Raw genomic sequence first — 26,239 nt, forward strand, 5'->3', positions numbered from 1 at the left:
AGCTTCTTAGAACACAGTCTATTTGAATGTTTTATTGTCTTCTCAAACTCAACTTGCCTAAAATCAAACTTACAATTTTCTCCTACTCTTCCATCCCTAGTTAAAACTAAATTCTTCATGTCTATAAATGGACTATTTTCCTATAGTCAAAATCACTATTACCAGAGCAAGTGAAATTTTCTTTATTGTCTCTTATGTAGTGCCTCTTTTACATTGCCACCATATCTCTCCTCCTATCTGTGATCCTACACACCATCCCCAGACAAATCTGTCATTTCCTTTATTCAATAGTCTTTGATGACGCCCAATGTTTATAGAATAAAGTTCATATTCCTTTACCTGACATTCACAATCATACATTTCAGATCTAATCACTACTTCCATAAACAACCTAATCTATTCAGTAGCCCTTAAGCACATCCCCTTGGACAGCTATATATAGTGCTATACAGTATATATATAGTGCTAGGCCTTAAGTCAAATCTGGTCTCAAGAGACTTACTAACTATGTGATTGTGAGTAAGTCACTTAATCCTATTTTATCAATTTCTCATCTGTAAAATGAGCCAGAGAAGGAAATGGTAAAGCACTCCAATATCTTTATAAAGAAAACTTCAAGGGAGTCACAAAGAGTCAAATACAGTTGAACAACAAGAAAATACATCATGTGGTTTTCCTAAAAACATGGGTATTTTTTTTTGCTTTTCTTAAAATATAAATGCTTTTCAATTGCTTTCAACCTTTTATCAAAACATCTTTCTGCTTATCCAAATACTACATATCCTTCAAAGCCTTGCTTACGTTCCACTACTTCCATGAAGCCCTTCAACTATGTTCACTTCATCCTCCAAACTTGAGTATTTTTGTTAATATCGCTCATTAAGCAGTAAGAGCATTCTAACAGCGCTGGCATTATTGTTATTTAACTCTCTGTATATGTTTGGTCTCGTGAACCAACATGTGAAGTCAGTAAGAATAAGGAACACACTCTAATACATTTTCATATCTTCTAGTTCCTAAAAAACAACAGGCAATAAGTTGTCTTGATAGCTTAGATACTTAGGAAATAGCTCAGCTTAGGGAATTTTTATTTCCTGGTGGAGATAATCCATTTTAGAATAACTTTCAGATCTCTAAATAAGTGCCACTTGCAACCATGAGAGCCAACACATTCTCCAGAAGCTTGAATAGAGAAAAAAACAAAAACAAAAAACTACATCTTGCATTGGAAGTCAATGCAAATTATTAAAACTTAAGAGAAATAAGAGGAAAAAATAAATAACGAAAGAACTGTCAACAGTGGGAGATACCACACAGTATTTCTGAATTCTCAAGTCTCTTCTCTGCAGTTTGAGAAAAGTCTTTTCCTCTTAGTATTGAATTCTCTATTTAGCTCTGAGTCCCATGGTGTTCTACCATGAGGGAGTATCACCATCTAGTGGCCAAAGAGGAAATTGAAACTGCTAAATTGAACTTCCTATCAGTGGGCTTTTGGGTATAAAGTCTGCTATGGGTAGGAAGCACCAAATGTAATTGTGAATAGATTCTCCTTATGTCGTTTCTGTTAATCCTTATTTGCTTCTTTTGTCCCTATTCCCAGAGTAAGATTTCATAAATGTTCATCTTTTTAACAACTTTCTAAAATGTTGAATGGAGAACACAGGATAGAAGGAAAGAAATGAGGTATTAACTCATTTTCCAAACAATTTATGCCTAGTCAGACTTTCATAATGAGACATTGCTGAACTAATACATGATATAACTAAAATAATAATAATATGAAATAAATTTGTAACAGATGTCATACACCAGAAGACAGGTTTCTTAAAAGAGGCATAAAAAATTGAATTTAAATGTAGAATGGACAGTGTAACAGCAGAAACCCAAATCCTAGATGCTGAAGTAGTTCTCAAAGCATGGTCTAGAGAATCTTAGGGAGTCCCTGAAGCCCTTTCAGAGAGTATATAAATTTAAAATTAGTTTTTATTTCTAACATGGTAAATATCTATAAATAAAACCCACATGATAGTATGAAGATATTGAGAACTAAAATGTAAAAACCACTGCTATAGAGAACTGAAGAGCAATGACTATTTAAAAAAAAAGCAGCTGGCTATATGGATGATGAAACATGCCTTTAAAGTATTGTTGCAAATAGGAGACCATAGTAATCACCAGGCCAGGCTGACAGAAAACAACAGTAAAATGTGAGTGTAATTATTTATAGAAGAATTGAGTTCTCTAAGTAAAATCAGGCATATTAAGGCAAGGAGGCAATCATAAGTAACACTTCACATTTGTATAAACAAGAACCATAGAGAAGTAAATGAGACTTCATTTGTACCCGTGGTTATTGGCATTGCAAATGATCAGTGTGTCTTCCCAACTATATTTTAAGGTTTTTTTTTTTTTAAAAGACTGACTTTTATACCTTTGTACCTTGAACAGTACTCACTTCATGCAATTAGGTTAAGAAGACACATCATACATGCACTCACATATATACATACACAACACACACAAATAGGTCTTTTCAATCACATTCACAAAAGATGACAAAAATCCATGACTATCAATACAAACGTTATATTAAAATTTTAATCAAAGATAAAGAAGATAAGGTATCATTTACAAACAGAGTCAAAGTTGGCAGGGAGGGTGGGGAGGAGGGGATATTAAATTTGGGAATACAGAGATAAGGTCATAGAGCAGAGAAAAAGAATGGACTCCAAACTCTGCAGCTGTTCACCTTAACATGTTAAGTTATCTCTGTTACAGAGGGGAACAATTGATTACAAAATCAGTTTAAAATTAATGGTAATGGGGAGAAGAGAGGAATAGTATGGCCTATTATTATGTTTTGTCCCCACAGAATCCTTCCCTTTTATCTTGGCACCTAAAATTTAGGTCACTCAATTCAGCAAAGAAACTAGATGTAGTCTAGGCAAAAGGCTATGCCTTTCTTTTCTTATTGATTGGGATGCCACCTTAGTTCCAGCCCTACTATTGTACTACTTGCAACACACTTCCTGCTCAAAATGTGTCTTTTTTCTTTAGTCTATGATTCCCTGAGGCTGTTCAGCCTCTTTCCCTGAAAATTTATTAAGACCTCTAGCAGGTCCCTGGGCTGGCCTGGGCTAGGCTGCTCTGGGTGCCCAGAATGTCTCTTTATGTCTGTGGGTGTCTCCATTGGGGAGTTTTCTGGGGATCCAGCGAAGATCCTTGGCTCCTCTACTTCAGATGGGGACCTCATATCTCTTTATATCTAGGAAGAAGATAGAAATTCAGGTTAAGGAGATAAGACAGATGAGAGGATCAGATAGACTCATATCTCCTTAGAAGAACACTATTTGACACACTCAAGTTTTACCTTATACTCTTCATAAATAAAGTTGTAAGGATAGGAACTATAAATCTTCCTTCTATTCTAAATAAAATAGATTGGACTGGAAATAAGTTTCTACAGGGAGTCAATTAGATTCCCAGGAATAACCTGATTCCTCCTCTTTTCATTCTTCTGAATGTCCTTCTCACCCATAATCCCAAATTGCATCAAAATGGTATTCTTAAATGCTTCCTGGCTCCCTCTTTAAAGAGGGCAGCATGAATTTTATGTAGTCCTCAACCTCTGACCCCCCAATCTTTCATACCCACGTGGGAAACAGATTCCTTGAAGGGAAAGAGCTCTCCTATCCTTTCCCAGATAAGCAACACTAGAACAGAGCTCCCCAGGCTTCCCATGGAATACAAAAGAAACTTCCTCCCAGCCCTTCACTCTAGTGAAGGTTCACTAGTCTGGGTTCAAAGCATCAACCAGATCCCTGCAAGCAAGAAAACCAGGCCCAAGAGAGGAGCTCAGGAGGCCACAGAAAAGGTTATCCATACCACCACCAACACAGCCCAACAAGACCAAACTCTTTTTCTTTTCCCATCTCCTTCCCATGCCATCCCATTTCCTCCCTCCTTTCTTCTCTCCAAAACACCCATTGCCCATCAACAAAAGAGCAGAGGGAGAACCAGGTCAGTATCTCCATTGGACTTGATTAGAATTCACTTTCATTGTTTTCTTCACCCTTCAAGCAGAGTACTAGATAATTTTGGACTAGGAACCTCATAGCAGTGGCATTACAACTGCAAAGAGGAGAGTCTTTATTCTAAACCTTCCTCCCCTCCCCAAATAAAAATATCCCTAAGGTCCGGTCCTCCCCAAAGAAGGCAGAGGCCCCTGTTCAGGTTCTGCACTTCATAAGGAAAACCCCATGAACATTACATTGTTTAAATCACAAGTCCTTGGAGCTGACCCCTTTAGAAGCAAGCAAGAGAAATCACACTGGTGAGGAGAGTTGGCATGCAGTCCTGGTTCCGATTGCAAATCAGTCATGGGACTAATACTCACAATACAAACCACAGCCCACCGGACACTACCTTGGGTGGGTTAGGGCCAGACAAGAGCTATGAAGACATATGGAAGACAATGGATGTTAGTAAAGATTAGCAACATGTTGGGAGGAAGGGATGGGGTGGGAGGGAAAGAAGGAACAAGGGAGTTAAGTAGGAAGGGAGGGAGGGAAAAAGCATGGAAGCTGGAGACTTCAGGCTAGGCTCCCTGGAGTCCAGGTTAAGAATTTTCAGGGAGTCAGGGCTCAAGCACGACTTTTAGAAAAGTCAGAGATTAGCCTCTGGTTCTCCAGCAGGATTCAGGGGTAGATTATGATTACACAAAATGTGGGGTTTGGGAAATCCCCTAAAATTGAATGCCCAAACAAGCCCTCCAGTTCAAGGACCTTAGATCTCAGGAGAACTCACCCTCTGTTTCTATTCTCACTTCTCCTCCAGGCCTGGATTTCTTTGTACACCAAGCGAGAGAGGAACTGTAGGGGAGAGAAAATGAAGGGGAACTATGGAGCTAGGCAGATATCAACCGTTTTTAGAGGTCTGGGGTAAAGAGTTAGGATAGGGTCTAGTGGTGCTTTCCACATAGTACACATTCCATAAATATTTGTTGATTAATTATAGGTGGAAGGATAGTAACCTTGAGTGGTGCATTATTTAAAGAATGTGATACCATTCTGAGCTATCCAGAAAAGATGCAAAAACTTCCAAAACGCAGCCACTCCTATACTGTACCAGATTTTCTAGTGCCAATTCCTTCCCTGTGGAAACCTTGCTAAACAGCCAGGCCAGGATGCCATAACATTGGGACCCCACACCCACTCAAGGCAAAAAAAAAAAGTCATTTACCAGGCAAGCCAAGATATCTGCAGAAATAAGCATATAGAAGACGTTGTTCCAGCCTGTAGGGGAGATGAGTCCAGCTAGCAGAGGCCCTAAAGCAGCACCTAGAGAATAATGCAGATGTGTGAGGAGCAAAGCAAGATGGTCCAGACCTCAGGTGGTCAAATCTCCTCTGCTGTAACATTCTCCCCACAACTCAGCCCATGCTCAGGGTGCCAATCTCTGCAGTGGAAGAGATTGCCCAGAATAAGGAGTGGGAAGGACAAGAACCCAGCCAGACCACGCTGACCTATTGAGCCAGTCCCATCAATAATGGCTGCCACAGTGGAAAGCGCCTTTGCATTGCCCCTCAGACTCTTGTGTGTGCCCTGGGGAGACAAGAGAGAGTAAAATCAGAGGTCTACCATGAGCAACTTGCATCACTGCTATTTAGCCAGGCCCAGAGTATATCCAAATTCACCAAGGAGAGCATCAGTCTCTAGCTGAGGGATAACTCAATAATGGCAAAAGGATACAGCTCATAAGTTTGATGATGGTATTGGGAAGATGCCTAACTTGGGGGAGAGAAAAGGAACATAGTTTATTCAGAAGGGAAAATGTTTCACAGACAACATGCTAACCTATCTAACACTGAGTAAAGAGAAAGGGAATGGACATGAGACCAGAAGAGAAATACCTACTCAAATCTTGCAAACAATTCTCTCCCCTAATCATATAGGCCTCGTGGGGAACTGGGACCCTCCATGGAGTGGGACACCATGAGTTGTACTAAGTGGAAGTATAATGCCAATTCTTGGATGGGCTGAGCTTACCAGGTCGGCTGAGACAGCAGTGGTGATGAGAGCGTAGGGCCCATTGACCAAAGCCCCACAGATAATCAACATCACTAGGAAGGTAGAGAAAAAGATAGTGGTCATCTCCACCAAAGGGTAAAGGTGAAAAGTTCTCCCAGTCTTAAACTGTTCCCTACCAGACCTAGTCCCTTCTTCCCATCCCTAATGAATTCCTGTGAACTGAATTGTTTCCTAGTTCCTCCTTCCATCCCCAACCCCAGTCTACTCCTAGGCATTTCAAACATTCAGAGCACCAAACTTCTCCCTCCCTTTGTCCTTTTCTGTGCACATCCATGGAAATCCAGAAGAACCCAAATTGCAGTCTCACCTACAGAACTGCCAATTCCATTCTGGCCTACAGAATTGTACAGGAACAGCTAGAAGAAGAAAGAAGAAAAAAGGGCATGGTATAAAAGATTATCTTCATGGGATGTTTAAAGGGACTGTGGGCTATAGATCTTACATTACCCTTTTCCATCCTGGAATCCCTAGTCATCTTGTCTACCCACCTAAAACTGATAGGGATCTCTGTCCCCAACAATAAATTCCAAGACCTCCCTTAGGAAGCTGACTTAGCTTTGAAATCTATAGTTTCCTATTTGAAAATTCTTATCAAACCCAAATTTCCCATTGCAATGTAAACCAAAATTCCTTTGCTTTATCTAAGTTAGGCGAGAAAATATAACAGCTGGCCTCTTTTTCACAATCTATTCCCATTCTCTACCACCACCACCACACATACCCTCTTTTCCCTAAGCTAAATAGTTCTCTAAGCTCTCATTTCCCTTCTTACTATGCCATCCCTCTTGTGGATAAACCATTTATTCCCTGTAAACATCCCCTGTAAACAGCCAACCATCCCTCCCAAATAGAGAGACTAACCATAGGGGCAGCTACAATCAGCATGACACAGCAGGTAGTGGCCCTGCCATTGGTATAGTCAGAGATGATCCTGCAAGGATGCCACCTGTAACACATACCCCACCTTACCTCCCAATGCAATCACTGATAAAACCAGAGCTCTTCCCATCATCCCACTATCTTTGACCCTTTGCATTATTACCACAGCCTCCAAACTAAGGTGTGGACAAAGGATTCTTTCCACTCCACCCTTCCCTACATATCCCCTTATAAATGAAAAAACAAGGATGAGGAGGAACAGCTTTTTCCAAAGGCTGCCTGGTCAGGCAGGAATCCTTGGAAATATATGTCCTCTCCTCTGATTTTGCTTGATTAGGTCAAGCCTTATTGATCACTACTTCCCTCCCTCCCTACTACTCTACTCTCAATTCAAGGGGAAAGACTCAGCCCTCTGGAAAAAACAAGCACAGAGAGCCTGACCTATTATGCCACCAACATCAAAGAGGGTAGAAAGATCTCCAGCTTCCTTGGGTCCAAAATGAGCTGTGGAGAAAACAAAATAACTGAGAAAAAATCTGGCCATAAGTTTAAAAGTAGGCAGAACTGGCTAACTAAAATGCATAACTTGGAAGCAAAGAATAAAGGGATTGATTCACAGAACATCTAAGGAACAACATCCATGACATTCTGCAGCTATCTCTGAAAAAATTCCTTTAAATAAGCTTTGAGATAAACTAAACTCAACGTTTATCATGACTAAGTCCCATATGCAATGCTCAAAGCTGCTAGAATGTATAAAAAAGGCAGTTTTATAGGAATCAGAGAAAATTGGGGATGTTATTTATGATAGAAGAGACAGGTAAGGAAGAGCGTGGATGCTAGGTGAGTAGTTGGTTTAATGGTTTAAGGGGGACCTGAGGGAATTTGACTCCTCATCCCTAAAGTGATTAGGAGTGGAGAGAGAAATGTGGTGGAAGATATTGGGAGCCCAAAGTGGATGAAGGATGCTGAAGGGTATGCCTTGCTGTGGTTTTAAGATTTGGAGGGGGGCAATTTTCCCCAATGACATATAGCTCCTGGACATAAACAGCTATTGAATACCAGATCTTGAGTCCAGCCAGCCAACAGAGAGAAGTATCTACTTAATGCCCAAGTTAGGGGCAATGTGCCAGAGCAGAGCCAACACAACCACAACCACAATGATCCTCACAGTGTTGATGAATTCTCTCTTTGACAGAGAAAGCTATAAACTTCTCTGGTAGTTGATTATAAGGCCTTTCCCCAAAAGCCTCCATTTTAGCACCCAATATGGAATCAGTTAGCCTTCAAGTAGGTTCTTGTTAGGTAATGAAAATAGAAAGTTAAGAAGTCACAACAGAGAACAACAGAAAGAAAGGAATACTCAGGACATGGTTCATTATGTAATCTTCAATTTTGTCTAAAACATGAAACATGACATGATGAAAGATATTTGCATTCTATGGACCTATGGATATAGGGGTGCCTAAAAGCCCTAGTATCCAATTTCTAAGTCTTGCTTTTCTCACAAGACAGATTCCAGAAAATTTGTATCCCCAGCCTGAAGTACATGCATAGTACCTGGGTGATCCTTTACTCTGCTGAGCCAACCCCTTCATTCCCATCTCAGCCTTCCAAATACTCTTTCACAATTTCTTTCCTTACTTCCCCCCTTCACCCATTTCCCTACTTTCTCCACCTAGCACATGCACTTACCCACATTAACGATGTAGAGGGGCAACCAAAATAAGAAGGTATAACTGACCAGCTTGGCAAACAACAGACACAAGGAGAACTCCACTACACCCTGGAGGAAAGTAAAGGGATGGAGATAGTGCCAAGGGACTCCCCCATCACTGATCTCAGGGTACCATCTCTAGGGCACTCTGTTCTGCTCAACCCCAGAAAGAAATCTCTGGAGTAACCATTCAAGCACTAGCCCACTCCTTCACCACTCCAACCCTGCCAATCCTCTCTTACTCACCGGGATTTTGAGTGCCCCTAGGAAACTGATGGCTCCAGGTTTTCATTTGACTCCTTGGAACATCCAGCACTTTCAGTTCCACAATCCCTCTCAACACAATGTGAATCCACAGATGTAGCCAGGTCTTCAACGGGTCATTCTGAACACAGTGGGAAATGTCCGTTAAAATGGAGGATGAGATTCTGGCAATCCCCTCCCACAGAATGGAAATCCAAACTTACTCACCATTACCTGAGGGGTATGGGATATCCCTGACTGAAAAGAATAGGCCTTAGGGTCAAAGGCTTAAATTCATGGTTAAACACAGGCTTTAAGGGATTCTTCTATAGAACTCATTGCTTGTTATGGCTGGCCCTATTTCTGATGGAGATTTAGATGGTCAAATGTATAGCAAGAAGTGAGAAGCAGGGACTAATCAGGTCCATTAAGTAACTGGTTGATTTCCCAACTTCTTCTTCTTACTAGCCTGATGTTTCTAGTAACTAGTTTCTCTGGAAACCAAAAATGGGGAGGAATGAGGTGAGTAAGGTCACCTTTCACCTTCTGGGAAGGTTCCTACTCACATGGTGCTGAGGAGGGGCACAATCCACATCTTCAGGATCTAAAAGAAAAGGTGAGGATTAGAATCACAGGAGGCCAGTACCTATCATTCCTGAGTATCCTCATCCCTTCTTTCCTTATTACTGAGCTCAAAGCAGTTCAGAATTTGGGGATTCTCAGTACTTTATTAATAAGGAGGAAAAAAGGAAAAACAGTAGAACTTAAAGGAAAGGAATAGTGTATTGGGAGGCAAGAGTTGTTCTGTCATTTCAGTCTTGTCTCTTTGTGATCCCATTTAGGGTCTTCTTTGAAAAGATCCTAGAGGGCTTCCTTTATTCTTCCAGCTCATTTTACAGATAAGGAAGCTGAGGCAAACAGGGTTACTCAAAGTCATACTGACAACAAGTGTCTGAGATTGCATCTGAATTCAACTCTTCCTGATTAGGGCCCACATTCTGTCCACTATACCACCTAGCTGCCCAAGAGGCAGGAGGCCTGGATTCCAACCCCTATTATCTCTAGTTGGTTGTATGTCTTTAAGCAAATTATTTCATCTTTTGGTATCAATTTCTTACCTGTAAAATAAGGATATTATTAAATTCCCTATGTATATCATAAGACTGATTATAACAAAGAGATAAGTAAAGCATTTCTAATTACTGCATCCTGAAATAGTAAGTTTTTGTTTATCTAGCATTTAAATACTTGCAAAGTGCTTTATTTATACACTGCTTCATTTGATCCTCAAAGTAATGATAAATTTAAAGCCAAGAGACATCAATTTCAAATCTTGTTTCTGTCACCTATTTGCTACAAACCAATGACAACTGATTCTTTAAAGTCTTGGTTTTATCACTATAAAACTGAGATAATGCAAAAACTATGTACCTGATATAGGATGGCTATGAGGAAAATACTATAAACTTAGAAGTACAATACAAATGTGAATTAACATTAGTTATCTCTTTTTCTCAGCCCCTTAAGTATAGAAAAACCTTCTGATTAGAAAAACAAAAACCTAGTATGATGCTCATTAGAGAATCCTGGAAAAAGAAAAGACCTGGGAGTTAATTCTGCACTTACTCTCAACAAGGAAGAAGAAGCTGATGACGCCTGTGACAGCAATGATAATACCAGGCACAATGAAGGACAGGCCCCAAGCTGAATCCACCCAGATACCAGCAATCAGGGAGCCCAGTATATTGCCCACAGATGTGTGGGAGTTCCAGATACCCATGATAAATCCTCGCCTAGAGATGAAGATAGAGGAGGAGAAAAGAGGTAGAAAGGTTAGTAGCCTTACCTTAGGTGAAGGAGCTAATTGAGAATTTCATGAGCCTCTATCTCATCTGATGAGCTCAAAGCACCTCATCACCAAAGGGACAACTAAGGCTGTAAGCAAGGAAGGAATGTGATCTATGTCACATTAGGATAGGAAGAGAACTGAGGGATCATAAAACCTTCCAGATGAGTTTTTTCCTTATTTAGTCCCACTATCCTGGAGTTCCAATGCGATTATTTCTACCATCCTTCACCTGTGAAATCTTTTACCAGCGAAATCGATTCACAACTTGGAGTATTCTGTTTCTCTCTGTCTCTCTCTTGCTCTCTCTTTCTGTCTCTGTCTCCCTTTGTCTGTCTGTCTGTCTGTCTGTCTCTCTCTCTCTCTCTCTCTCTCTCTCTCCCCTCCCTTCTCTTTTTAAACACCCACTACTTCCCATTTCTTCCTCCCTTTTACCCCTTCCCCCATAACTATACTTACCTTCCCTTCCCAAACCAGTTACCAACACAGGTCACTACCGATGGCCAGCCTGTGGTCTGTGCCAATCCATTAAAGAGCTGTAGGAAGAGAAGAATTAAGAGAACATGTATGATGGGCACAGATTAACTTAAAAGATCTGGAGCTGAAAATAAAGAAAGGAAGCAAGAAGTTTGGGAATGAAGCCCTATGACTCAAATATCATATACAAATCCTTCACAAAGCTAAAAACAAAACAAAACAAAATGTCCTATATTCTCCTAACTAATGAATAAAGGGCAGAGAAGATAGGTTGGATGTCAAGGAATGAGAAGAGGGATGGAAAAAGAATTGAGGCTGGAAAATAAATCTGCAAAAGGGAAGGGAATCTTTACCTGGACAAGCACATAGTACCACAATTGGTGAATGTTCCAATAATAACCCAGGCCAAAGAGCGCAGTAAAAATCCCACTCAGCAGCATCCCAGCAAACAGGTAATAGCGGATGGAAAGTCTCTCCCCAAAAATTCCACTGAAGAAAATTAATCATTAAATCTCAAAAATATTCCAATCACAACCTGGCCCTACCAACCCAAGCCACAACTCATACCTGGTCCCTTCCCCAGCTCCATCTACTATTAAAGTAAATGTTTCCTAAGGAATTTGGAGGTCTAGATTGTAACAAAAGAAGGGTTCCCCTCAACATTTTTATCCAGATGAAGAATGATTAATCAAAAGCACCCTGTAAAGGAGCAATTCAGGTAGCAAAGAGGCAACTCCATCTTATTGACTAGAGATTAAAAATCATTGATCAAAGGCAGCCTTGAGAAGAAAAACAAGTCATAAATAGGCAGCCAGCTAGGAGAAAGTAGGGAAGAGCCCCAGATCTAGGGGATTTTGTCTGTGGGGAATATTAAGGGTTGATGTATATGTATTGGTCTCTTCCATTAGCTGAGCCACCTCTTTCCCCATCTTCCTTGCACATCCTTAAATAAATACGCTAGTACTGATAAAGATACTGAACTCAAGAAAAATAAATTATCCTGATTTATTCTATGCTATGAAGGACTCCGGCTCTCCCTTAATACCTGATGAACATGCCAACAGCATAGGCAATCAGAAAAGCATCATCCACACCTCCCAGCAGTTCCTTGTAGTTTTCCTGATCTGGAAATAAATGAAAAAGATGCCTCCCCAATCAGATTGCCACAGGATAGACAGCTTCTCCCAACTCTCCCAGCCACACATTTATTAATCAAACATTAAGTATATGCCATGACTAATATGGAAATGTTTAAGATGACTGTACTTGTATAATATCACATGGCTTGATATCTGGGGGGGGGGGTAAGAAAGGAGAGAAAAAATTTGGAACTCAAATTACAAAACTCAAACTTAAAAAAATTAATGTTGAAAACTATCTTTACAGGTAACTAAAAATAAAATACCATTGAGAAACAATATATATTTATATATGTTCCAGATACATATAGATCTAGGCAAAGACAAATCCCTAGCCTCAAAGAATTTAGATTCTAAGAGACAAAGATACATGTAGAGACAAAATGGATATAAAGTGATTTTGAAAAGAAAGCACTAATAGGTAAAAGAAGAGAGGGTCTGGAAAAGTTTCCTGAAGAAAGTGGCACTTCAGCTGAACCGTGAAGAAAATTAATAATTCTGAGAAATGATGGTGAGTAGGGTATGCACTGCAGTCATGGATAAAGGTACAGAGATGGAAGATGAGTAACAGCTAGAAAGACAACTGCACTGCAGTGTTCAGAGTATGGAATACATTAAAAAAAAGCTGTAAAGGTAAATCAGGGCAATGTTGGGAAGGGCTTTAAACGCCAAACAAAGGAATTTACATTTGATCCTGGAGCAAATAAGGAATCACTGGAGCTTATTGAGTAAGGAAATAACATGGTTGTGCTTGCCCTTTACCAACACAAGTTTAATAACTATATGAAGGATGGATAGGGCAGAAATAGTACTTGATTGGGGTTGGGAGACTACAAGACTATTGCAGTAGTTCAGTGAAAAGGTGATAAGGGCTTAAACCATTGGACTGAGTTTGTGAGCAAGGAGAAGTGATCTATGTCAAAGATCTGGTAAATAAATGACTGTGTAGGAGGGAATATAGGATAACACTGAGGTTCCCTTCCCAAGGGTTTGGTTTTTCACTAGTCATCACAATCCCCATACATTCCTCTTCTTCAAGGAAAAAGTTAGGGGAATATTAAGGATAGAAGGCAGAAGGAGAAGGGCCAAGCTCTTACCAAATGGAGCCCAGCTACACCATGTGGTGCTGTTGGAGTTGTTGTTGGGGTTTTCTAGCCCTGTGCAGTTTCGATGCAGCTGGCTCTGAGGAAGCAAAGGATTAGCCTGAGAGTCATTCCCCACTGAGATAGAGTCTCAACAGCAACAGCACCCTCAGCACCCTGAGCCTCCTTCGTCAGATCCCACCTGGTCAGATTCTCCAGTCTAACTCCTATCCAAAACTCACTGTCCGTTCCTGCTCCCAAAGCTCTCTGGTCTCTTGTGCCCTACACCCCTGGCTGGTTCCTCATGCACAGTATGTGCACACAAAAAGTGGAGCAAGGGGAGCTGTGGACAAGAGGATTTATGGTGTATTGGAGGGAGCTACTTCCCTTCCAAAGGAGACTGGGAGGAGAAAATACCTGCCAGATGCCTGGGAATGTGTAAGAACCTGTCCTTCAGGATCTGGGAGCACATCCTGCCAGCCAAGCAACAGTATCCCAGCACAGACCTGCTTCCTCCCTCAAGTCACTCTAGACCTCACCCTGGCTTTTCCCTGGCCTCACCTTGACAACACTGATCGGCTTCCTCGACAGGTGGTAACAGGTGTAAATGAGGAAGGTGAGCAGCAGAATAAGGCCTCGGTACCTGTAACAGAACGAGACAGACATCTTAGTCAATAGGAAACAATTGGAGCTGGCAGTAACAATCCACCAAGATCCATAGGGCCAGGAATCATAATATGCACACACAATTCCATTCCCTAGATATAACTAGGGTTTATAACATGGTTCTCCAGAAAGAGCTCAAGAAAACTTGATCTAGAAATTCACAGAAGCAAATCAAAAGATCTAGGAATACCGAGATGGAATTCAAAAAGGCAAGAGATAGGTTCACTCCTGTCTCCAGATATAGAATTTAAGAGTTAGGCAGTGGGGAGAAAGAGTATATTAGACAAGAAAGCTCCCACCTACTACTCCATGCCTAAACCTCTCAGCAGGGTTGATTCATTATTATCACTATAGACCAAGAACTCTTCCTGTCCATCCCTTACACTACTTTTCTTCTTTTTTTATTTCATTAAAATAGAGGAAAGACTATCTGGGTCCACCTTTATAGGAGCTGTTTGAAAAGCAGATGGGGGTCATTTTGTAGCTTAGGCCTGGGAATAAAGAAGGAAGACTCCTAGAATGTCAAGGGAAGACTCTCCTCCAGAGGCATGGAGACAGAACTAATTTCTCCTAGCTATAGGACCTACTATATATAGCAGAGCTTAGACTGTTTTTTGCCATTACTACTCTCCATAGCTTTTTCCTCTTATATCCATTCTTTCAGACTCTTTCTACTATATTTTGTTGTCTCCTTACTCTTCTCTATTCATGCAAAGAATTCTCAGAAAATTGAGGTTTAGAAGGGGAAAGGGTCCTGCAATGGTAAAGTTCAGAAAAGTAGCAAAGCCCTGCCTAATCCCAACCCAGCCTATCTTTGCTTTGCTTTGCCTTCAAAAACTTTTCCTCTTTCCATCTGTGGCTCACAGATCTCACATAGCCCTATATTCTTCTAAATTTTTACTCTGGCTGGGGATGGAAAAAAATATGCCCAGAGTTTCCACTATCACTATTATCACCCTCCTGTCCCATGGTAGCATTTTGGGGAAAGGAATTCAGCTCCCTGGGTCTGAGTCATTGCCTGCTTTTCTAACAGGGATAGATCAATATGGGGGAAGAGGTGGGACAGAAGAGAAACAGTAAATAGGCTGCTTCTACCTATTGATGCAATCTGCCCTTCTCCCCAAAAGGAACACTGTACCCAAGAAAAGGAACATTTTTAAGGACAAGAACCATGCAAAGGAAGGGGAAAGAAATAATAACAAGCTTCTCTGAAATGAGTAAAATATGGAACAAAGAGATGTCCCCTTAGGGTCCCTTTTATGATTATATGAAAACTAGGAGAGAACCTCTAGGTTTTCACCCCTACCACAGAGAAGAGCTTTCAACAAAAGAGGACTCATTTCCCTCAGTGGTTCAGAAATAATGAACTCCCAACTTGAAGGAAGGAAAAAGGTATCTCAAAAAAAAAAAGCCTGTACTACTGCATGCCAGGCCTTTATTATTTCACATTAATACTATGTAGACAAAGCATTTATTCAGTACTTACTGTGTCAGACACTAATCTAAACTAATCTTCTAAAATAATCTTCTAGCTGGTATTCCAGTCTCCAGCCTCATTCCTCCAAACCATCTCACACACCATGGTAAAAGAATTTATAACACATTAAATTACAAATTACTACATAGTCATCTCCAAAACAAAATTTTTCAGTGGTACTTCACTAAGAAATCAATAAATAGCTCAAATTATTTAACATCTCTATATATCAGTTTCCTCATTCATAAAATGGGATCTTGTTCTACCCTAGCTTAGACTTAGGAAGAAAGTACTTTGTAAACTTTAAAGCAATTGCAATAATACTAGAGATGTTATCATCACCATTATTAATATTATTATTGTTGCCATGGGATGAAGTCCAAGGTCCTTAGCTTAGCTAAGTATTCTAAGACCTCCAAATCTGACTCCTACCTACCTCTCCAACCTTATCTTCTACTACTGTACACAACACCCATCCCCCCTTCCCCAACTAAACTATCCACTCTTTGTTTCCCACTGAGACCTGTACATTTCTGTCTCTGGGCCACTGCCCTTCCAGACTGCTCTCTCCTCTGCCCTCCCCTCCACCTTATATTATCCTTCTATCAAGACCTAGTTCAAATCCCACCTTTTCCATGAAGTTTTCCTTTAGCAATTATTTGCTCTTCTGAAGTTCTAGCAGCATTAGTGTCAGTTTCATTCATCTGTTACTTCTCAAATACCTACTGGTATCTTTCTTTCCTCCACTCAATTTTAAATCCCTCCAGAGCAAGAATACTCTTTTATACTCTGAATAGCCAACCTTTTTGCATCCCTAACTCCCAATACAGTGCTCAGCATATGCAATTAGTATGCATGAAGAACAGGAAGGATGATAGGGCTCAGCCCCAAGGACCACAAATTGGAATAAAAAGAGGGACTAAGGAAAGCAAAGGTCATGACCACAATTGCTTTAAGATCTAAGGAGGAGAAATCCTTGGAAAACCTTGTGATGTGTGAGAAATTCTTAGGAGTGATTTCCATTTAAATCTCGTTTCCAACCTTCAGTTAGTTGTGTGATCATGGGCAAGGAGCACTTTTTTATGCTACCTACCCCACAGCGTTGTTGTGAAGAAAGCAATTGGTAAACTTTATAGGATTTTATAAATATGGATTATTGCCCTCATCTCCGTCTATATATAGCTCTAACTATTCAGTGGGTCCAAAACTGAACATTTTATCATATTAAGACATGTCAATATGTATATTTCTTTTACTTGATTGTGCTTATTTGGTAGGAGGGCTTTTTAACACAGAGGTGTTATTTTGACACAAATGTGAATAAAGACATTAGATATTCATTAGATATTTATCCAGGAAGAAAAGATAGAAATGGGAGTCAAACAACAAACATTTTTAAGTGCCCACTATGCACCAAACAGTGCTTTAAGCTCTGTGAATACAAAGAATAAGCAACTACAATTCTTGTTCTCAAGGAGCTAACACTCTAATGAAGAGGAGAGAACATGCAAACTACTTTGCAGAATCAAACTCCACATAGGATTAAATGGAAATAACATCAGAGGGAAAGCATTAACATTAAGGACTGGGAAAGGCTTCCTTTCAGAAGGTGGGATTTTAGCTGAAATTTGAAGGAAGTCAAAAGGGAGAGAATTTTTGGGATGGGGAATAGCCAATTAAAAGGCAAAGTGAAGAGACAGATGAAGTATTACCATAATAGCAGGCACATATTAAAAAATACTTGCTAAATTGAATTGAGGACAATATGTTCTAGGCCCCTACTAAATAGTACTTGGTCAATTACTAGAATGGCAATGGTACCCCCATTCCAGAAGTTCAAGGAAAGGAAGGATTCACTCTGCCTGCTTCACCTTCCTCCGAAGTCCAACCTGGTCTCCCAAAGGGAATTTTAATGGGATATCTGGCTAGACTTTTAGAGGGGACACATAGGCAAAGGAAAATTTTGTCCAATGGTAAAAGTATATAATAGAAGTCAAAAGACCTTAAAGAGACACTTGATCTCTGTGAACTAGGTATAAGAGCTTAGACATACTTTTCATAACCTCTCAGTGTTATAGCTGATAATGTAAGAATCAAATGAGAGATTATGCTGTAATTAAAATATCTGGGTATAGTGGTATATGCCTATTATCCCTGCTCCTGGGAGAGACAGGGATGTTAATGGAACATTTTAACTAAAGAATTCATAACTACAATAGGCTGAACTATTGGATGTCTGCACTAAGTCTAGCACCAAATTGGTAACCCTCCAAGAGCAGAAGTGTGTGTGGAGGTGTCCATTAGGCTGCTTAAGAAGAAGCAAGCCAGCCCCAGTTGGAAACAGAGCAAGTCAAAACTTCCAAACAGTGGGATTGGGATGTGAGGGGCCAATGTACCTTCAAGGGAAAAAACCCATCATAATACTATACAAATGTTAAGTGCCTAAAAATGTTCCAGACACTATGCAAAGCACTGGCAATGCAAAGAAAATTAAAGAACCATATCTGCTTTAAGGAGCTCACAGTCTAAAGAGAGAGATGAAAGACACCTGCAAAATGTACAAATTCAAGCTATGTGCAGGATAATTGGAAATAACCAACAGAGGGAAGGCTCTGGAATTAAAAGGAAGAAACCCTTTCTGTAGAAGGCAGGATTTTAGCTGGAACTTGAAGAAAGCCAGGGAAGCCAGAAAGTTGAAAGGATGAAGGGAAGCAATCTACATATAGGATAATGCCAGTGAACTTGTCCAAAATTAGGAGATGGAGAATTGTGTTCAAAAAATGTGAAGGAGATCAGTAGAGGACTGTTTTAAAATATGATATTAGCTTCATCATAATAGATCTAGAAGGGATTTTAGCAATTATCTAACTGAACTTTATTTTAGAAATTAGGAAGCAGAGAGGTCCACAGCTACAAAATGAGATTAGACTCAACCAATGTCCTCAAGGATTCTATCAGCTCTAAATATCGATCCTATGATATGATTCAATTTTGGATCCCTTTTTCCACATACATCAAATACTTAAGATTGTTCTCCAGACTAAAGGTTTTAATTGATTTTTATATAATATGGGGTCAAACCAGTTCTGATGGACCAGGCCATCCTCAGCAACGAGATCAACCAAATCATTTCTAATGGAGCAGTAATGAACTGAACTAGCTACGCGCAGAAAAAGAACTCTGGGAGATGACTAAAAACCATTACATTGAATTCCCAATCCCTATATTTATGCACACCTGCATTTTTGATTTCCTTCACAAGCTAATTGTACAATATTTCAGAGTCTGATTCTTTTTGTACAGCAAAATAACGTTTTGGTCATGTATACTTATTGTGTATCTAATTTATATTTTAATATATTTAACATCTACTGGTCATCCTGCCATCTAGGGGAGGGGGTGGGGGGGTAAGAGGTGAAAAATTGGAACAAGAGGTTTGGCAATTGTTAATGCTGTAAAGTTACCCATGTATATATCCTGTAAATAAAAGGCTATTAAATAAAAAAAAAAATATGGGGTCAAAGCCATTCACTATCCTTGTTGCCCTACTCTGGACACTCTCCAATTAATAAGTATGAAGAGTAAATTTTAATCCAGGTTCTCTCACTCCAGAGCCTGTGTTCTTTTTACTGTACTATGCAAAAGATTATCATGTCAGTAGATTAAATTATATTCATTTCCCCATAATTTGTCCCTGCTGACCCTGAACTGGATCTGTACTCATCTGGACACTTCTAGTGAAGGAGCCTTTGACATATTCCTATTTCTGGGCTGTTACTACTCTAATATAAGCTATACTGGGAGTTTTACTATCTATTATCATCTGTTAGTAAACATTTATTAAGCACTTACTGTGTATACCAACCATGTACAAGGAAAGACAAAAATTTGGATAAGACCCTCATGGATCTTATATTCCAAGTGTGGATAGAGACACAAAGGAAAACAATTATAATATTCAATAGTGTATAAACAGACTAGATAAATGCAAAACCCAGTACTATTAGGTCTGGCACTGATATGATTTCTGCTGTTCCTACACTGTAGAATACCAACTAGTGCCTCCCCCTACCTTCTCCTGCTGCAACCCGAGTCACCAGGATTTTTTCCCTGCTCAGTATAAATTTTGGACTGTCCCTTCTTCCTACATTTCCAATTCTATTACATTTTTCATTTTTCCCACAGACGTAAACAGGGTGAATTGAGGCTCTAGCACAGATATCCCAATGAATGCTAGTATCCTGGCTAGTATGGCATTCAGGACAGAAGGATCATCTCTTTCATTCAGCATGGCTTAAGAAGCTTAGTTTTCTCTTTTACATCAGTCTCTCATAAAAGGCCAGGCAGAGTTCTTTCCAACTATGTAATGGGGACAACTTCCTAGAGTGTTCCCCTTCTCAGTACTGTGAACATTGATACTCTCTTCTCCTGGGAACAAAGAGCCAATATGAATACTTTTGACAAATAGTCTATAATTAGTGCCAACCTTCTGATTCGTCACCATCTCAACCCTATCAGAAGCAATAGGGACAACTATAGACCTTGATTCTGGGGTTTAAAGCTGGTAGCTCTTATGACAACTACTAGAAATGGTCACAACCAAGTGTTACAGACCATTCAGAGTTAGATCTTCCCCAAAGAGCCACCCCATGGATAGCATTAAAGAAACATGCTGGTATTATAGAGTATTTTGGTTAAAATCATGATTCTGCCACTTATTCTGTGACCTTGCCAGGTCAAAATGGAGCTGACTGTTAAATTTTCAGTGTGACCATTTATACCTTAGAAATAAAAAAGATTATAAATCAGGAAATTATTTATATATTTTTTAATTCTCTAAATTTTAGAAAGCGATTGATAAAATGTTAATAATGCAGATTATGTGTACAGTTTTTTTTTTCCTCCAAGAGAGCTGGTTGTTAAACATTTACTAGTACCCCTCCCCCTAGATCTTAAGCAAGTCACTTCACCTTTCTGGGCATAACCTCTAAGGTCCCTTCCAGCTTTAAATCTATGACCCTATGATCCTATTACCTACTACCCCTGCTACAGAATCTGACATCCAAGACAACTTGAAATGTGGCCTGTACTTTGTGTACATGCTTTGTAACTGGGTCTCCTTCATTCCCTTTTTGTACAACTTCCTGTGTGACCTCATGTCTGGTCTCTCCTAGGAATTGAAGAACTCTAAAACTAGAAATAAAAAAACTGGAAATAAAGTAATTCAATTCTCTCATTAATGAATATGAAACAAAGTGACTTGCATTAGGTACACACAACAAATTGTCTGCAAAGCCAAGTCAAGAATCCAGATCTCGTGCCCATGATGCATTCAGTAGTCTTCCAAATAAAGCATTCTGCTTCTAAAAGCCAGACCATTGGAAGAGAGAGAAGAGGTCAAAATACTGAAGATTAAGGACTGTCAAGGAAGGAGTTCTTGAGGGGTAGCTAGGTGGTGCAGTGGATAGAGCATCACTCCCGAAGTCAGGAGGACCTGAGTTCAAATGTGACCTCAGACACTTAACACTTCCTGCTGTGTGATCCTGGACAAGTCACTCAACCCTATTGTTAAGCAAAAAAAAAAAAAAAAAAAAAAAAGGAAGGAATTCTCAGTCAGGCTGGAGGTAAGGAATAAAAGCTGCATAGGTTAGGCCACAGGCTGTTAGGCTGGCTTTTTAGCTCACAGGAAGTAAACAGGCTCATTGCTCTAGCAAACTGAAGCACCCACAGGTTTCACTTCTATTTTGACTCAAAGAAAGCAGGCTCCCCAAAGACCATCAAGGAAAAGAAGAATCCAGAAAAGAGACAACTATGGGTCAGAGGGCTCCTACAGGACTGCCAAGAATTCTGTTTGGAAGTTTGTCTAGGACTCGATGAGTTCTACCCTAGAGGAGGACCCAGGCCCTATGGCATATGCCACAGAAGGGCCAGCATGTTACTAGGCCAAACCATACTCCATGAACCTTAGTGCCTTGTAAGGAGGCTTTGTCACTTTATCTCCTTCTTCCACACCTCCAGTAACCCTGGAACTAAGGGTTACTGAATAACCCAATCAGATATAGAGGTTAATTGGCTGTTTATAAATTATAAGCTGACAGTCTAACTTCCTAGTTCTAGAAATGGAATCATTTTATCATTCTCCTTAAGACTTTGCACTAGAAATGTTTCCGGAATTGGAACAAGAGGAACAATCTATTTCAAAATAAGAACAGAGAGAAGAGACCTTTATCCCAGGAGATTAAGGAGGGTTGAGAATGGGAGGGGAGAACAGACTCAATTGTCCCAGATTCTGGGCAAATTAAGCTGACTCTCTTTGCTAAATTCCTTCACCTTCTGACTCTGGTCAGTTTGGCTAGTACCTCATGTCTTTCTCCCTTCCTCCAGGGACATGCTTAATATTCATCTCCCCTCCCCACCCCCTAGAAACAGCTGCCATTGATGCAGCCCTTTCCTATGGTTTCTAGTAGTAGAGGTTAAATAGCCATGTGCTGGCCAGGGGTTAATATGGCTGCAGAAGACCTGGACAAGTGCCAGAGAGGAAATTAACTCTGTGATTGGTCTATATATATGTGTGAGGGTGTGTGTGTGATATACATATATATGTGTGTACACAAGCCCGCTCTCCGAGATGAGAGAGATTCATTGCATCTTCCACCTTGGTACTGGCTGGAGGCTGAAGAAAGCAGAGGCAAAGTACAAAGCTGCAAGAGCTCTTGGAAGCAAGCAGAGAGATAGGCCTCTGAGCTAACTGGCTATATTGGAGACAATAAAAGATTTGAACTTTTATCACCTGGCTGTGTTTTGGGTGATTATTACTTGTAACTGAAACTAAGGCTGCCTCCAGAAAACCTCCCTGAGAAACCTGCTCTCCCAGAGAGAACCATCATTTTATTATATTTTAAAGAACAAAAACATCAATCACATTTTGGTGCCCTGAACATGGGACTGACAGGCCCCTCAGTGGATTTCAGTGGAAAAGCCTCTGAACTCTAATGACTTAACAGTTTGTAAAGATTCCAACACATATATATCTGTTTCAGTAGTCAGCAATTCTAGAAACTAAAAAGAAACAGATGCAAGGCTGAGCTCTGATAAAGTTTTGCTTACTAAGCTCCAGAGTCAACCAGAATAGCTTCCTAGAAGGAGGTTCTAGAGGGGGGAAAAATTATAACACAGTGTAGAGCAAACTTTAGAAGACAAGCAGAACTAGTGGCCCAAACTTTGGTTCACCGGTACAATAAAGTAGAAAGAGAACTGGATTCAGAATCTAAGTCCAGGGCTAGGAGCTATATGACATTGGGCAAGTTCTTCTGCTTGGCTGGGACTCAGTTTCCTCATCTATAAAAGAAAAGCGTTGAACTAGACTATGTCTAAAGTCCTTCCAGTTCAAAATCCTAAGTTCTTCGAATGATTCTTCTAAAGCTAGGCCAGGCCAGAACAGGACTGGAAAGGCAGCACTGGCAAAAGACCTTTCTGCAGCAGACAGATGAGTGTATGCTCAGTCACCCTTTCTCTTCCCCTAATCAGAACTCTATGTCCTTTCTATTCCTGTGGCACAAAGAAGCAGGCTACATAGAGAAGGCCACAGGCCTAGCCCTGAATATAGCCTTTCCCAGGAAGGTGCTATAAACGAAACAAAAGGGAATTCAAGTTCCTCTTAGGGAGGTTCAGAGGAAAGCAAAGAAAATCAACAACAATAGCTAAAATGTATATAGAACTTTAATTAGTATTAATCCCATGTTTCAGATAAGTAAAGTGAAGCTGTCAGGGATTAAGTGATTTACACAAAGGCATGCAATTATTAAGTGTCAAATTCGGTTTTCCTAAGTTCAAACTCAGCACCACTTATGAGGAAAACTTTGAAGAACAAGAAATGACTATTTTGTCTAAAGAAGAAAAAGGCTGAGCCAGAGAGAATATGAATCATGAACTTATCTGTGCCTAAATAAGTAAGGACTGTCATAAAGACATGATCAACTATTTCCATGCAGGACAGGATGAAAAAACTTTAGCTGAAGCTTCAGGATGAGGATTCAGTTTAGGCAAATGGGTGAACTTATAGACAATGAGAGTTGGCATAAGCATAGGTGACAAGAGAATCAGTCATTGAATCTTCAGGAGGTTGATCCAAGGTAGATGAGATCTAAAAGGCTATCCTGTCCAATTCGCTTATTTTCACAGCCTCTGAAGTGCTTTTAAAAAAAAAAATAAGATAAACCTTCATCTTTCTAGATTAAAGGAGGTAGAGGACTGTTTTGGGGCCAAGGATATAAGATAACTACTTTTGATCCCTTTTAGAATTCTATGGAAATCCAAGCTCTAAATTCCAATCTGTGTGAGCATTCTCTCCCATCCCACCTTATACACTATACTCAAGCCTTCTGATGCAGTGTAATAGAAAAATTCTAGACTAAAAAAGTAGTCAACCAATAAACATTTATTAAGCACCAACTATGTGCCAGACATTTTATTAAGCACTAGTGATACAATGACAGAAATGAAACAGCTCCAGCACTCAAAGAAGGCATTCTAATGGAGATTACAATGCCCTCATACGACACACACATATATATGTACACGTACAACATATAGAGATATATACCAAATACAAATTAGTTTGAAAAGGAAAAGGACTAAAGCCTACTTTCTGGTTATAGGAAACAAGTTATGGCCATGTTAAGTCACAGTCTTGGACTTGTTGGCCTTATCTAGAAAAAGAATCTTCACTACATTCCTTACAGAATTGCTTAAAGAAAATATTTTGTTAACCTTAAAGCACAATTGTTATTGTTCAGTGGTGTCCAACTCTTAGTGACCCCCCTTGGGATTTTCTTGGCAAAGATACTAGAGAGGTTTGCTATTTCCTTCCCCAATTCATTTTACAGGAAACTGAAGCAAACACAAGGTTAAGTGACTTACCCAGCTAGATAGAGCATCAGCCCTGAACTCAACAGGATCTGTGTTCAAATCCTACCCCCTACATCTTAACACTTAATGATGCTACTTGTGTGATGCTGGGCAAGCTACCTAACCCCAATTGACTCACTAAATAAATAAATAAATTACTTGCCCAGGGCCATACAGCAAGTATCTAAATCCAATTTTAACTCACAAAGATGAATTTTTCCCAACTCCAGTCTTAGCACTCTATCCACTGTGCAATCTAGCTGTCATCAAAGCAAACAGGAATGTGTAGTTGTTTTTATCATGATTTTATTGATTTCATCACCATCATCATCATTTTAGGAAAAAGAAAGTTCACAAGGACTCTTCATTTTTGCCATTTTTTTCTTAACAAGATACTTAACAAGCACTTTAGTAAGTGCTCAGCGTCTTCTTGATTTTGAATACAATCATTATCTGTCCTGAAGAGGACTCATTATCATTTATTAAAAATCTATGCTGGCAAATCTATGAGGCAAAAAGTTGGACCACAACAGTTCCCAAGTGCCTTCCCTGACTCTCTGTGGGCCCATCCCAATCCCCTTGGCTGTGGGGCTCCTGATCTTGCTCTTCAGTAATAACAATACCAGCCTGATTCTGCTCAACACTCTTTTGACTTTCATAACCCAAGAGAGAACCATGAACTTTCACACTCAGATAAAGAGCTCTTTTCCCATATGGGCACTATAGCTTTTGGTAAGAGCGGAAAAACAAGGTTTGACTGGATAAGATACAGCACTTGGTGGATCCCCATCTCCAACCCTGGTGTGAGGCCCCAGACATTTATGTGTATGACTCTTTCTGCTGAGTGGAATAGAAAACGGGAAGCTAGTGTAGGGGAGGAGGGGAAGTACAGTAGGCAGCTGATGGAAATGACTTCCTTCAATCACGAGAGTTGGGGTGCTGGAGATGCTGTCATATCCATAAGCCATTAACCCTATCAGTCTTTCCATCTTTTAAATCTGGTCAAAAGAAGTCCTTCTCTTTCCTCTTCAGACCACCCCCCATCTTTTTTTTTTTTTTTTTTTAATAACACTAACAAGGCCTTCTCACTTAGGCAATGCTGTGTCCTGGAAAGAATGTAAGATTTGGAATCAACAGACCAAAACTCTAGCCCTACCACTTCCTGTCTCAATGACAAGTCACCTCATCTCTCTGGGCCTCCCTTCCTTCAGGGCCAGAAGATATCCCAGGTCTTTCCCAGTTCTGAATTTAGGCTCCCGTTGCAGGGATCAAGGGGAAACCAGAATGGCTTTTAACTGGGTCCTGTAATATCAAATGAGATTCAGTCTTCTAGCTTTCACATGATAGATTCATTTACATCAACTGCCTAATCTGGACCTTTTCTGAAGGACAGAGTTAAAATGGGCATTTCCGGCCTTTAGCTTTGTCCATCTTACCTGCTTCCCTTCTCCTCCCTTACTGCTGAATTCAGTGAATCTCTTTCTTTCTCCCTCCCTTTGGTCTCCTATCTAAACCTTTATACCCTCTCCCCTATAGAGGCATATTGGATGACACATAGGCCAAAAAGACACACAAATATCAACTACATAGATCTTCAGAGGCATTCTAGGCAGCTCACCTTAAGATAGTGGTGTGTCAGAGAAGCAGCGACAGATCTACAATTAATTCATTCATTAATGAATGCCAAAGTCTTCTATTCCCCCCAGATAATGACTTA

The 26,239-nt window shown here is 40.0% G+C and overlaps 1 pseudogene; it reads right to left on the reverse strand.

Moving 5' to 3' along the window:
* Positions 1–3,137: 3,137 nt before the first annotated feature.
* The window catches only part of LOC116422495, a 29,661-nt pseudogene continuing 6,559 nt past the window's right edge, over positions 3,138–26,239 (reverse strand).

The sequence above is a fragment of the Sarcophilus harrisii genome, chromosome 3, assembly GCF_902635505.1.
Source record: "Sarcophilus harrisii chromosome 3, mSarHar1.11, whole genome shotgun sequence".
Taxonomy (NCBI): domain Eukaryota; kingdom Metazoa; phylum Chordata; class Mammalia; order Dasyuromorphia; family Dasyuridae; genus Sarcophilus; species Sarcophilus harrisii.